Source organism: Triticum urartu, chromosome 6A, assembly GCF_056163025.1.
Source record: "Triticum urartu cultivar PI428250 chromosome 6A, HENAU_Tu73, whole genome shotgun sequence".
Taxonomy (NCBI): Eukaryota; Viridiplantae; Streptophyta; class Magnoliopsida; order Poales; family Poaceae; genus Triticum; species Triticum urartu.
In genome coordinates, this window is record NC_141878.1 from 13,356,246 (window position 1) to 13,368,743 (window position 12,498).

Consider the following 12,498-nt stretch of genomic DNA (forward strand, 5'->3'; position numbering starts at 1 on the left):
TCCAAGATCAATCGCTCGGCCAATATGGTGGTATCTTAGTTAGTAGTGTTCCGCCCTGCGTGGTGAATTCTGTAATGAATGATTGTAGTAACTATGTTGGTTAATTAATATATGAGGTGGTTTTAAAAAAATGAAATTGATTAATCGTCTAGTTTGCTTTGTTAAGTAATATTTGGCATGAGAACTATATAATTTTCAGATTTTTTTTATTTTTTATATTAAAATCATTTTGCAAACCTGGTTATATATGTTGTAATGAACTAAGTTGATGGACTACTTTATACAGTTTCATATTGTGAACTATGATTGTGTAGCTAGTCTACTTTATGGAGTTTCAGTAGTTAGTCTGCCTTATACTGGTGATGTGGCTTCTACTTATATGTTGGTAATTTTTCATGTGGATCTTGATGGTGATGATCATGTAGTATTTGCAAACTTTTTGATGAATACCAAGGGCATTGTTGGTTATGGGTGATGAACACTTTTTCTATAACCTTATCCAAAAGGGATTTTGGGAGAGATAGAGAGAGAGAGAGTCGCAGGCGCTACCATACTCTCTCTCAGGCGTAGAGTGGCTTGACTCCATCTACTCCATTCATATCTTCGCATCCTCTCTAATTACCACCACCTAAGAAAATGTACAATAAGATGATGAATATTTTATTTTATTGTTGAGTTGTAGCTGCAACACATGCTCCAATAAACTTTGTGAATGAAGAAGGTGGACAAAAGAGTGATAAATTAGTAAATTTCTATAACAATCTAGTATAAAAATGTGCTATTAATTTGGCTGCATACGGCATGGCCACTTCTTATGGCCTGCTGTTGGCTACACTATTAACCATGCTTAAACATATGACTATCAGTCAAGTGCGTGAATTATGGGCCAACTACCCCATGTTGCATTTACGAAACACGACAGCTCTATAAATTCCAAATGTGGGAATATTTGGAGAAGGTAGCAGAGAGTAGCGTGGAGCCTTTTCTATTGAGTGTTCACGGCTTGGCCTTTCGATCCCTCCACGCATGTTCCAGGCTTGGAGCTGCCTAACTAGGCCTGAGAGGCAACCAGGAAATATGGCATGCTAGGGCCACAACCTTGGCACCTGCAGGCGGCAACCAGCTCCCTGAAAAGCGCATCTAGTGGTGGACGCCACCAAGTGATGATACAGCTGAGCAGTGATGTCGATGAGATTGACAATCGCCTAGGTCTCAATTGGCTTTTAGTTTGCTGAGACAAGTCATTCAACGACCACGTCAAAGCTGGAGCAATACAAAGTTGGCTATAACTAGCTTTATTTCTCATGGTTTCAATCAATGAGTTATCTTTTGATCTCTTTTATTTCTTATTAGGGGCATAATTTTATAAGCATACCACATATGATTGTTTATACACGACTAGAAGATGGTTTCATGTTCAACATTATCCAGACGACCAACTATGATTTATGTATCGTCCTCATAGGCGCTACAGCGAATTTGGTGAGGACCCAAATGATTGTTCTTTGATGCTGCAAGAGGGCGGGGCCATGGGGATCCAGGATTTAGAGGGAAAACAATGAGGATTTTGAATACTTCGATGGGAGTACTACCTTATTGTGAACCGTGTGAATGTGTGTTCATCTCATTCTTCTTTAAGTTCATTTCCATCAAATAACTCTGGATCAATCTTCCTTCTTTCCACTTATCTTTCCTATTTTGGGCAATGACTGCCCCCACAGCTGTGAGGTCTCTGCTCATGCCATCCAAGGCAGACACACGTATCTCGTTGAGCCACGACACTTGAGGACCGTTGCCTACGATAGCCAGCTCAGCGAAGAGCTCATCTCTTTGACTCTCCAGCGTAGCACATCATGCTCGTAGATGCGAATGTGATTCGCTACGTTTTCCTGGTGATGAGCTGCTAGCTCATGATCAAGTACCAGATAAAGATATTGAAAACTTGTTGTGGTGGAGATTGCATGTTCATTGAACTTATTTTCTTTGCTGAATTAGCACACTGGACCACGCACATGCATAAACAACATCTTCATTTGTCATTTTTGCTATTCTTATAAGAAGTAAGACTATGCACAATGAAATGTATAGCTAAAAACCTAAATGTTACTATGAATTTTGTTTTTAGCTTTAAATCCGTCTCTTTTGTTGTTGATGTTTTCATTGATTATATATCCGTGCAAATGTTCTTATATTTAAGATTATATACTACTTTATTTGATCTAGGAAATTATATTTAAGATTTGATATGTACAAACTGGAGGAATTTATCTTAACCAATATACTTTGCATAAATCTACCACCATTATATCTTTAAAATGTTCAAGGTAGTCTTATTTTATTCATTCAATTTATGAATAAATCGTTAGAATTTGTGTCTGTATTTAGATTTCTTGTGACCTACAGACAGAGAATATTACTTGAATATTTAAGATGAGAGAATCATGTCCACCTCCACGTCGTTTGGTCGTATGAATAGCTACAATATTTTTACAGCTAGCGTGCGCTGTTTGGTGAAATTATGGTTCTCCGGTTTGGGCTTGGGATGCACTAGGAATTGAGTATGTTTAGGAGGGCCGAATGTGCCTTCCACAATTGGATAAAGATTTTTGTGTGCAATCACTCTACTAGTTTGGAGGAAGTGGAGCAATTGTGTCCGATCAAGGTCAAGCATATATGTCACTGAAGGAGCCGATGAGCCAAATTTCCAAGTCCCAAAGAAGTTGCCATGAAGAGTGCATCATGGGAAATCAACACAGGTGCCAAAGAAACTTAAACCGAAAACATGTGACAACCCATAATGCACAAGAGTACTCAGGAGCATATAGAAAGGCTTTGGCACCGATTAGGATGCCAACGGGAACTGTCGAAAGCCCACACATGTCCAATTCGTCGCTCCACCACTGTTGTCTAGAGCTAGGCACGCAACCAACAAGCCGGCAGTCGATGTTAGTTTGGCATAGTGAAGTTAGTTTGGCGTAGAGAAACTAATGATCCAAGTACCCCTATTACATCCGTCAAGACCTAGGTAGAACCTAGGTAATCGTATGCCCTAGGCAGCACACACAAAAAAAATACTTGGGCACTGTTGATATATATTGTGATAGCATCTTACATCTTACATTCTTAAGAATTTGATCCCCACTACAACCAATTCTCTCAACATGCAGCCTATCCACCTCAGCATCCTACCACGTCATCAATTATTTTCCCATTTTACTAATTTCGTCGCTACATTTTCAGCCTTTAAGTTACCACCGAAGCCCAATGGTCTCAACATACTGCAGGAAAAAGGCCCAAAGGTCATGCTAAGAAGAAGAACAGCCGTCCTGCCCCCACCCCCACCTGGCTTTCTGTTTCGTCCTCCTCCTAATTGTAAGCTAGACCCTATATATAAATAAAGTATTTGTACCCATACATTCCTTGCTTCTTAGGATTTCTGTTAGTCTGTTGAATGTGTTTTAGAGGGGGATGTAAATTGCTTATGCTTTCTTAGTATTCCAAATCGAATGAAAATTCTTGATAGAAATAACCCAAAAATCTTATAGCGACCACATCTTAGCCCATGCAAATGTTGAGCCTGTAACATCACTAATGTAGCGGCTGCATTGTACTCCTGAATCAACCAGCCAATGTCTTGCAGTGGTAAAAGTTCATTGCTCCCAACTACTACTACCACTTCTTACTAATTACTTGATGCTCATATATATGCATATAGTCGGATCAAGTAGCAGAAAGAATAACATTAAAGCTTCTAAGATTCAAATCGGGAGATCAAACACAAGTTTTTTACTCCCTCCGTCCCATAATATAAGATGTTATTACATCCAATATACTTATATATTAGATGTAACAACATCTTATATTACGGGATGATGGCCTTTGCCCTTTTGTATTCTTGCCTTGGCATTCTCATGTACATCATCTATATAGTGGCTTTGGCCTCCTAGTAATATAAGCTACATATTCGTGACAAATCCCAAATCTAGAGTTCAGTCGACAGGGTCGTGGGATAAGTGTTGGGTTTCGTAGTAATTTCAAAAAATTTCCTACGCACACGCAAGATCATGTGATGCATAGCAACGAGGGGGAGAGTGTTGTCTACGTACCCAACGCAGACCGACTGCGGAAGCGCTGACACGACGTAGAGGAAGTAGTCGTACGTCTTCACGATCCAACCGATCAAGTACCGAAACTACGGCACCTCCGAGTTCGAGCACACGTTCAGCTCGATGACGATCCCCGGACTCCGATCCAGCAAAGTGTCGGGGAAGAGTTCCGTCAGCACGACGGCGTGGTGACGATCTTGATGAACTACAGCAGCAGGGCTTCGCCTAAACTCCGCTACAGTATCATCGAGGTATATGGTGGCAGGGGGCACCGCACACGGCTAAGGAATAGATCACGTGGATCAACTTGTGTGTTCTAGGGTGCCTCTACCTCAGTATATAAAGGAGCCAAGGGGGGAGAGGGGCGCTGGCCAGGGAGAGAGGCGCAGGAGGACTCCTACTCCTTCCGGGAGTAGGACTCCCCTCCAATCCTATTCCAACTAGGATTCCCCGAGGGGGAAAGAGGAGAAGGGTGGCCGGCCACCTCTCCTAGTCCTAATAGGACTAGGGGAGGGGGGAGGTGCGCAGCCCCCTTGGGCTGCCCTTTTCTTCTTTCCACTAAGGCCCATGAAGGTCCATATGGTTCCCGAGGGGTTCCGGTAACCTCCCGGTAACCCGGTAAAATCCCGATTTCACCCGGAACACTTCCGATATCCAAATATAGGCTTCCAATATATCAATCTTTACGTCTCGACCATTTCGAGACTCCTCGTCATGTCCGTGATCACATCCGGGACTCCGAACAACCTTCGGTACATCAAAATGCATAAACTCATAATGTAACTGTCATCGTAACCTTAAGCGTGCGGACCCTACGGGTTCGAGAACAATGTAGACATGACCGAGACACGTCTCCGGTCAATAACCAATAGCAGGACCTGGATGCCCATATTGGCTCCTACATATTCTACGAAGATCTTTATCGGTCAGACCGCATAACAACATACGTTGTTCCCTTTGTCATCGGTATGTTACTTGCCCGAGATTCGATCGTCGGTATCCAATACCTAGTTCAATCTCGTTACCGGCAAGTCTCTTTACTCGTTCCGTAATACATCATCTCACAACTACCATATTAGTTGTAATGCTTGCAAGGCTTATGTGATGTGTATTACCGAGAGGGCCCAGAGATACCTCTCCGACAATCGGAGTGACAAATCCTAATCTCGAAATACGCCAACACAACATCTACCTTTGGAGACACCTGTAATGCTCCTTTATAATCACCCAGTTACGTTGTGACGTTTGGTAGCACCCAAAGTGTTCCTCCGGTAAATGGGAGTTGCATAATCTCATAGTCATAGGAACATGTATAAGTCATGAAGAAAGCAATAGCAACATACTAAACGATCGGGTGCTAAGCTAATGGAATGGGTCATGTCAATCAGATCATTCAACTAATGATGTGATCTCGTTAATCAAATAACAACTCTTTGTCCATGGTTAGGAAACATAACCATCTTTGATTAACGAGCTAGTCAAGTAGAGGCATACTAGTGACACTTTGTTTGTCTATGTATTCACACATGTATTATGTTTCCGGTTAATACAATTCTAGCATGAATAATAAACATTTATCATGAAATAAGGAAATAAATAATAACTTTATTATTGCCTCTAGGGCATATTTCCTTCAGTCTCCCACTTGCACTAGAGTCAATAATCTAGTTCACATTGCCATGTGATTTAACAGCAATAGTTCACATCACTATGTGATTAACACCCATAGTTCACATCGATATGTGATCAACACCCAAAGGGTTTACTAGATTCAGTAATCTAGTTCACATCACTATGTGATTAACACCCAAGGAGTACTAAGGTGTGATCATGTTTTGCTTGTGAGAGAATCTTAGTCAATGGGTTTGCCACATTCAGATCTGCATGTATTTTGCAAATTTCTATGTCAACAATGCTCTGCATGGAGCTACTCTAACTAATTGCTCCCACTTTCAATATGTATCTAGACCGAGACTTAGAGTCATCTAGATTTGTGTCAAAACTTGCATCGACGTAACCTTTTTTTACGACGAACCTTTTTGTCACCTCCATAGTTGAGAAATATTTCCTTATTCCACTAAGGATAATTTTGACCGCTGTCCAATGATCTACTCTTAGATCACTATTGTACTCCCTTGCTTAACACAGTGTAGGGTATACAATAGATCTGGTACACAACATGGCATACTTTATAGAACCTATGGCTGAGGCATAGGGAATGACTTTCATTCTCTTTCTATCTTCTGCCGTGGTCAGGCTTTGAGTCTTACTCAACTTCACACCTTGTAACACAGGCAAGAACTCTTTCTTTGACTGCTTCATTTTGAACTACTTCAAAATCTTGTCAAGGTATGTACTCATTGAAAAAACTTATCAAGTGTCTTGATCTATCTCTATAGATCTTGATACTCAATATGTAAGCAGCTTCACCGAGGTCTTTCCTTGAAAAAAAACTCCTTTCAAACACTCCTTTATGCTTTACAGAATAATTCTACATTATTTCCGATCAACAATATGTCATTCACATATACTTATCAGAAATGCTGTAGTGCTCCCACTCACTTTCTTGTAAATACAGGCTTCACCGCAAGTCTGTATAAAACTATATGCTTTGATCAACTTATCAAAGCGTATATTCCAACTCCGAGATGCTTGCACCAGTCCATAAATGGATCGCTGGAGCTTGCACACTTTGTTAGCTCCTTTTGGATCGACAAAACCTTCCGGTTGCATCATATACAACTCTTCTTCCAGAAATCCATTCAGGAATGCAGTTTTGACATCCATCTGCCAAGTTTCATAATCATAAAATGCGGCAATCGCTAACATGATTCGGACGGACTTAAGCATCGCTACGGGTGAGAAGGTCTCATCGTAGTCAATCCCTTGAACTTGCGGAAAACCTTTTGCGACAAGTCGAGCTTTGTAGACAGTAACATTACCATCAGCGTCAGTCTTCTTCTTAAAAATCCATTTATTCTCAATTGCTTGCCGATCATCGGGCAAGTCAACCAAAGTCCATACTTTGTTCTCATACATGGATCCCATCTCAGATTTCATGGCTTCAAGCCATTTTGCGGAATCTGGGCTCACCATCGCTTCTTCATAGTTCGTAGGTTCATCATGATCTAGTAGCATGATTTCCAGAACAGGATTACCGTACCACTCTGGTGCGGATCTTACTCTGGTTGATCTACGAGGTTCAGTAGTATCTTGATCTGAAGTTTCATGATCATTATCATTGGCTTCCTCACTAACTGGTGTAGGTGTCACTGAAACAGTTTTCTGTGATGAACTACTTTCCAGTAAGGGAGCAGGTACAATTACCTCGTCAAGTTCTACTTTCCTCCCACTCACTTCTTTCGAGAGAAACTCCTTCTCTAGAAAGTATCCATTCTCAGCAACGAAAGTCTTGCCTTCGGATCTGTGATAGAAGGTGTATCCAATAGTTTCCTTTGGATATCCTATGAAGAAGCACTTCTCCGATTTGAGTTTGAGCTTATCAGGATGAAACTTTTTCATATAAGCATCGCAACCCCAAACTTTAAGAAACGACAACTTTGGTTTCTTGCCAAACCACAGTTCATAAGGCGTCGTGTCAACGGATTTAGATGGTGCCCTATTTTACATGAATGCAGCTGTCTCTAATGTATAACTCCAAAACGATAGTGGTAGATCGGTAACAGACATCATAGATCGCACTATATCCAATAAAGTACGGTTATGACGTTCGGACACACCATTATGCTGTGGTGTTCCATGTGGCATGAGTTTGTGAAACTATTCCACATTGTTTTAATTGAAGACCAAACTCGTAACTCAAATATTTTACCTCTGCGATCATATCGTAGAAACTTTTATTTTCTTGTCACGATGATTTTCCACTTCACTCTGAAATTCTTTGAACTGTTCAAATGTTTCAGACTTATGTTTCATCAAGTAGATATCCCCATATCTGCTCAAATCATCTGTGAAGGTCAGAAAATAATGATACCTGCTGCAAGCCTTAATATTCATCGGACCACATACATCAGTATGCATGATCTCCAACAAATCTGTTGCTTGCTTCATTGTTCTGGAGAACGGCGTTTTAGTCATCTTGCCCAAAAGGCATGGTTCGCAAGCATCAAGTGATTCATAATCAAGTGATTCCAAAATCCCATCAGTATGGAGTTTCTTCATGCGCTTTACACCAATATGACCTAAACGGCAGTGCTACAAATAAGTTGCACTATCATTATTAACTTTGCATCTTTTAGTTTCAATATTATGATTATGTGTATCATTACGATCGAGATCCAACGAACTATTTTCACTGGGTGTGTAACCATATAAGGTTTTATTCATGTAAACAGAACAACAATTTATTCTCTTACTTAAATGAATAACCGTACTACAATAAACATGATCAAATCATATTCATGCTCAACGCAAAACACCAAATAACACTTATTCAGGTTCAACACTAATCCCGAAAGTATAGGGAGTGTGCGATGATGATCATATCAATCTTGGAACCACTTCCAACACACATCGTCACTTCACCCTTAACTAGTCTCTGTTTATTCTGCAACTCCCGTTTCGAGTTACTAATCTTAGCAACTGAACTAGTATCAAATACTGAGGGGTTGCTATAAACACTAGTAAAGTACACATCAATAACATGTATATCAAATATACTTATGTTCACTTTGCCATCCTTCTTATCTGCCAATCACTTGGGGTAGTTCCGCTTCCAGTGACCAGTCCCTTTGCAGTAGAAACACTTAGTCTCAGGCTTAGGACCAGACTACTTGAGCAGCAACTTGCTTGCTGTTCTTCTTGAAGTTCCCCTTCTTCCCTCTGCCCTTTTCTTGAAACTAGTGGTCTTGTCTACCATCAACACTTGATGTTTTTCTCGATTTCTACCTTCGTCAATTTCCGCATTACGAAGAGCTTGGGAATCGTTTTCGTTATCCCTTGCATATCATAGTTCATCACGAAGTTCTACTAACTTGGTGATGGTGACTAGAGAATTCTGTTCAATCACTATCTTACCTGGAAGATTAACTCCCACTTGATTCAAGCGATTGTAGTACTCAGACAATCTGGGCACATGCTCACTATTTGAGCGATTCTCCTCCATCTTTTAGCTATAGAACTTGTTGCAGACTTCATATCTCTCAACTCGGGTATTTGCTTGAAATATTAACTTCAACTCCTGGAACATCTCATATGCTCCATGACGTTCAAAACGTCTTTGAAGTCCCGATGCTAAGCCGTTAAGCATGGTGCACTTAAACTATCAAGTAGTCATCATATTGAGCTAACCAAACGTTCATAACGTCTGTATCTGCTCCTGCAATAGGTCCGTCACCTAGCGGTGCATCAAGGACATAATTCTTCTGTGCAGCAATGAGGATAAACCTCAGATCACGGATCCAATCCGCATCTTTGCTACTAACATCTTTCAACACAATTTTCTCTAGGAACATATCAAAATAAACACAGGGAAGCAACAACGCGAGCTATTGATCTACAACATGATTTGCAAAATACTACCAAGACTAAGTTCATGATAAATTTAAGTTCAATTTAATCATATTACTTAAGAACTCCCACTTAGATAGACATCCCTCTAATCCTCTAAGTGATCACGTGATCCAAATCAACTAAACCATGTCCGATCATCACGTGAGATGGAGTAGTTTCATCGGTGAACATCATTATGTTGATCATATCTACTATATGATTCACGCTCGACCTTTCGGTCTCCGTGTTCCGAGGCCATATCTGTATATGCTTGGCTCGTCAAGTATAACCTGAGTATTCCGCGTGTGCAACTGTTTTGCACCCGTTGTATTTGAACGTAGAGCTTATCACACCCGATCATCACGTGGTGTCTGGGCACGATGAACTTTGGCAACGGTGCATACTCAGGGAGAACACTTCTTGATAATTTAGTGAGAGATCATCTTATAATGCTACCGTCAATCAAAGCAAGATAAGATGCATAAAAGGATAAACGTCACATGCAATCAATATAAGTGATATGATATGGCCATCATCATCTTGTGCTTGTGATCTCCATCTCCGAAGCACCGTCATGATCACCATCGTCACCGGCGCGACACCTTGATCTCCATCGTAGCATCGTTGTCGTCTCGCCAATCTTATGCTTCCACGACTATCACTACCGTTTAGTAATATTACATCGCGATTGCATTGCATACAATAAAACGACAACCATATGGCTCCTGCCAGTTGCCGATAACTCGGTTACAAAACATGATCATCTCATACAATAAAATTCAGCATCATGCCTTGACCATATCACATCACAACATGCCCTGCAAAAACAAGTTAGACGTCCTCTACTTTATTGTTGCATGTTTTACGTGGCTGCTACGGGCTTAAGCAAGAACCAATCTCACCTACGCATCAAAACCACAACGATAGTTTGTCAAATAGACTCCGTTTAAACCTTCGCAAGGACCGGGCGTAGCCATACTTGGTTCAACTAAAGTTGGAGAGACAGTCGCCCGCAAGCCACCTGTGTGCAAAGCACGTCGGGAGAACCGGTCTCGCGTAAGCGTACGCGTAATGTTGGTCCGGGTCGTCTCGTCCAACAATACCGCCGAACCAAAATATGACATGCTGGTAGGCAGTATGACTTGTATCGTCCACAACTCACTTGTGTTCTACTCGTGCATATAACATCAACATAAATAACCTAGGCTCGGATGCCACTGTTGGGTTTCGTAGTAATTTCAAAAAATTTCCTACGCACACGCAAGATCATGTGATGCATAGCAACGAGGGGGAGAGTGTTGTCTACGTACCCAACGCAGACCGACTGCGGAAGCGCTGACACGACGTAGAGGAAGTAGTCGTACGTCTTCACGATCCAACCGATCAAGTACCGAAACTACGGCACCTCCGAGTTCGAGCACACGTTCAGCTCGATGACGATCCCCGGACTCCGATCCAGCAAAGTGTCGGGGAAGAGTTCCGTCAGCACGACGGCGTGGTGACGATCTTGATGAACTACAGCAGCAGGGCTTCGCCTAAACTCCGCTACAGTATCATCGAGGTATAGGGTGGCAGGGGGCACCGCACACGGCTAAGGAATAGATCACGTGGATCAACTTGTGTGTTCTAGGGTGCCTCTACCTCAGTATATAAAGGAGCCAAGGGGGGAGAGGGGCGCCGGCCAGGGAGAGAGGCGCAGGAGGAGTCCTACTCCTTCCGGGAGTAGGACTCCCCTCCAATCCTATTCCAACTAGGATTCCCCGAGGGGGAAAGAGGAGAAGGGTGGCCGGCCACCTCTCCTAGTCCTAATAGGACTAGGGGAGGGGGGAGGTGCGCAGCCCCCTTGGGCTGCCCTTTTCTTCTTTCCACTAAGGCCCATGAAGGCCCATATGGTTCCCGGGGGGTTCCGGTAACCTCCCGGTAACCCGGTAAAATCCCGATTTCACCCGGAACACCTCTGATATCCAAATATAGGCTTCCAATATATCAATCTTTACGTCTCGACCATTTTGAGACTCCTCGTCGTGTCCGTGATCACATCCGGGACTTCGAACAACCTTCGGTACATCAAAATGCATAAACTCATAATGTAACTGTCATCGTAACCTTAAGCGTGCGGACCCTACGGGTTCGAGAACAATGTAGACATGACCGAGACACGTCTCCGGTCAATAACCAATAGCGGGACCTGGATGCCCATATTGGCTCCTACATATTCTACGAAGATCTTTATCGGTCAGACCGCATAACAACATACGTTGTTCCCTTTGTCATCGGTATGTTACTTGCCCGAGATTCGATCGTCGGTATCCAATACCTAGTTCAATCTCGTTACCGGCAAGTCTCTTTACTCGTTCCGTAATACATCATCGCACAACTACCATATTAGTTGTAATGCTTGCAAGGCTTATGTGATGTGTATTACCGAGAGGGCCCAGAGATACCTCTCCGACAATCGGAGTGACAAATCCTAATCTCGAAATACGCCAACCCAACATCTACCTTTGGAGACACCTGTAATGCTCCTTTATAATCACCCAGTTACGTTGTGACGTTTGGTAGCACCCAAAGTGTTCCTCCGGTAAACGGGAGTTGCATAATCTCATAGTCATAAGAACATGTATAAGTCATGAAGAAAGCAATAGCAACATACTAAACGATCAGGTGCTAAGCTAATGGAATGGGTCATGTCAATCAGATCATTCAATTAATGATGTGACCTCGTTAATCAAATAACAACTCTTTGTCCATGGTTAGGAAACATAACCATCTTTGATTAACGAGCTAGTCAAGTAGAGGCATACTAGTGACACTTTGTTTGTCTATGTATTCACACATGTATTATGTTTCCGGTTAATACAATTCTAGCATGAATAATAAA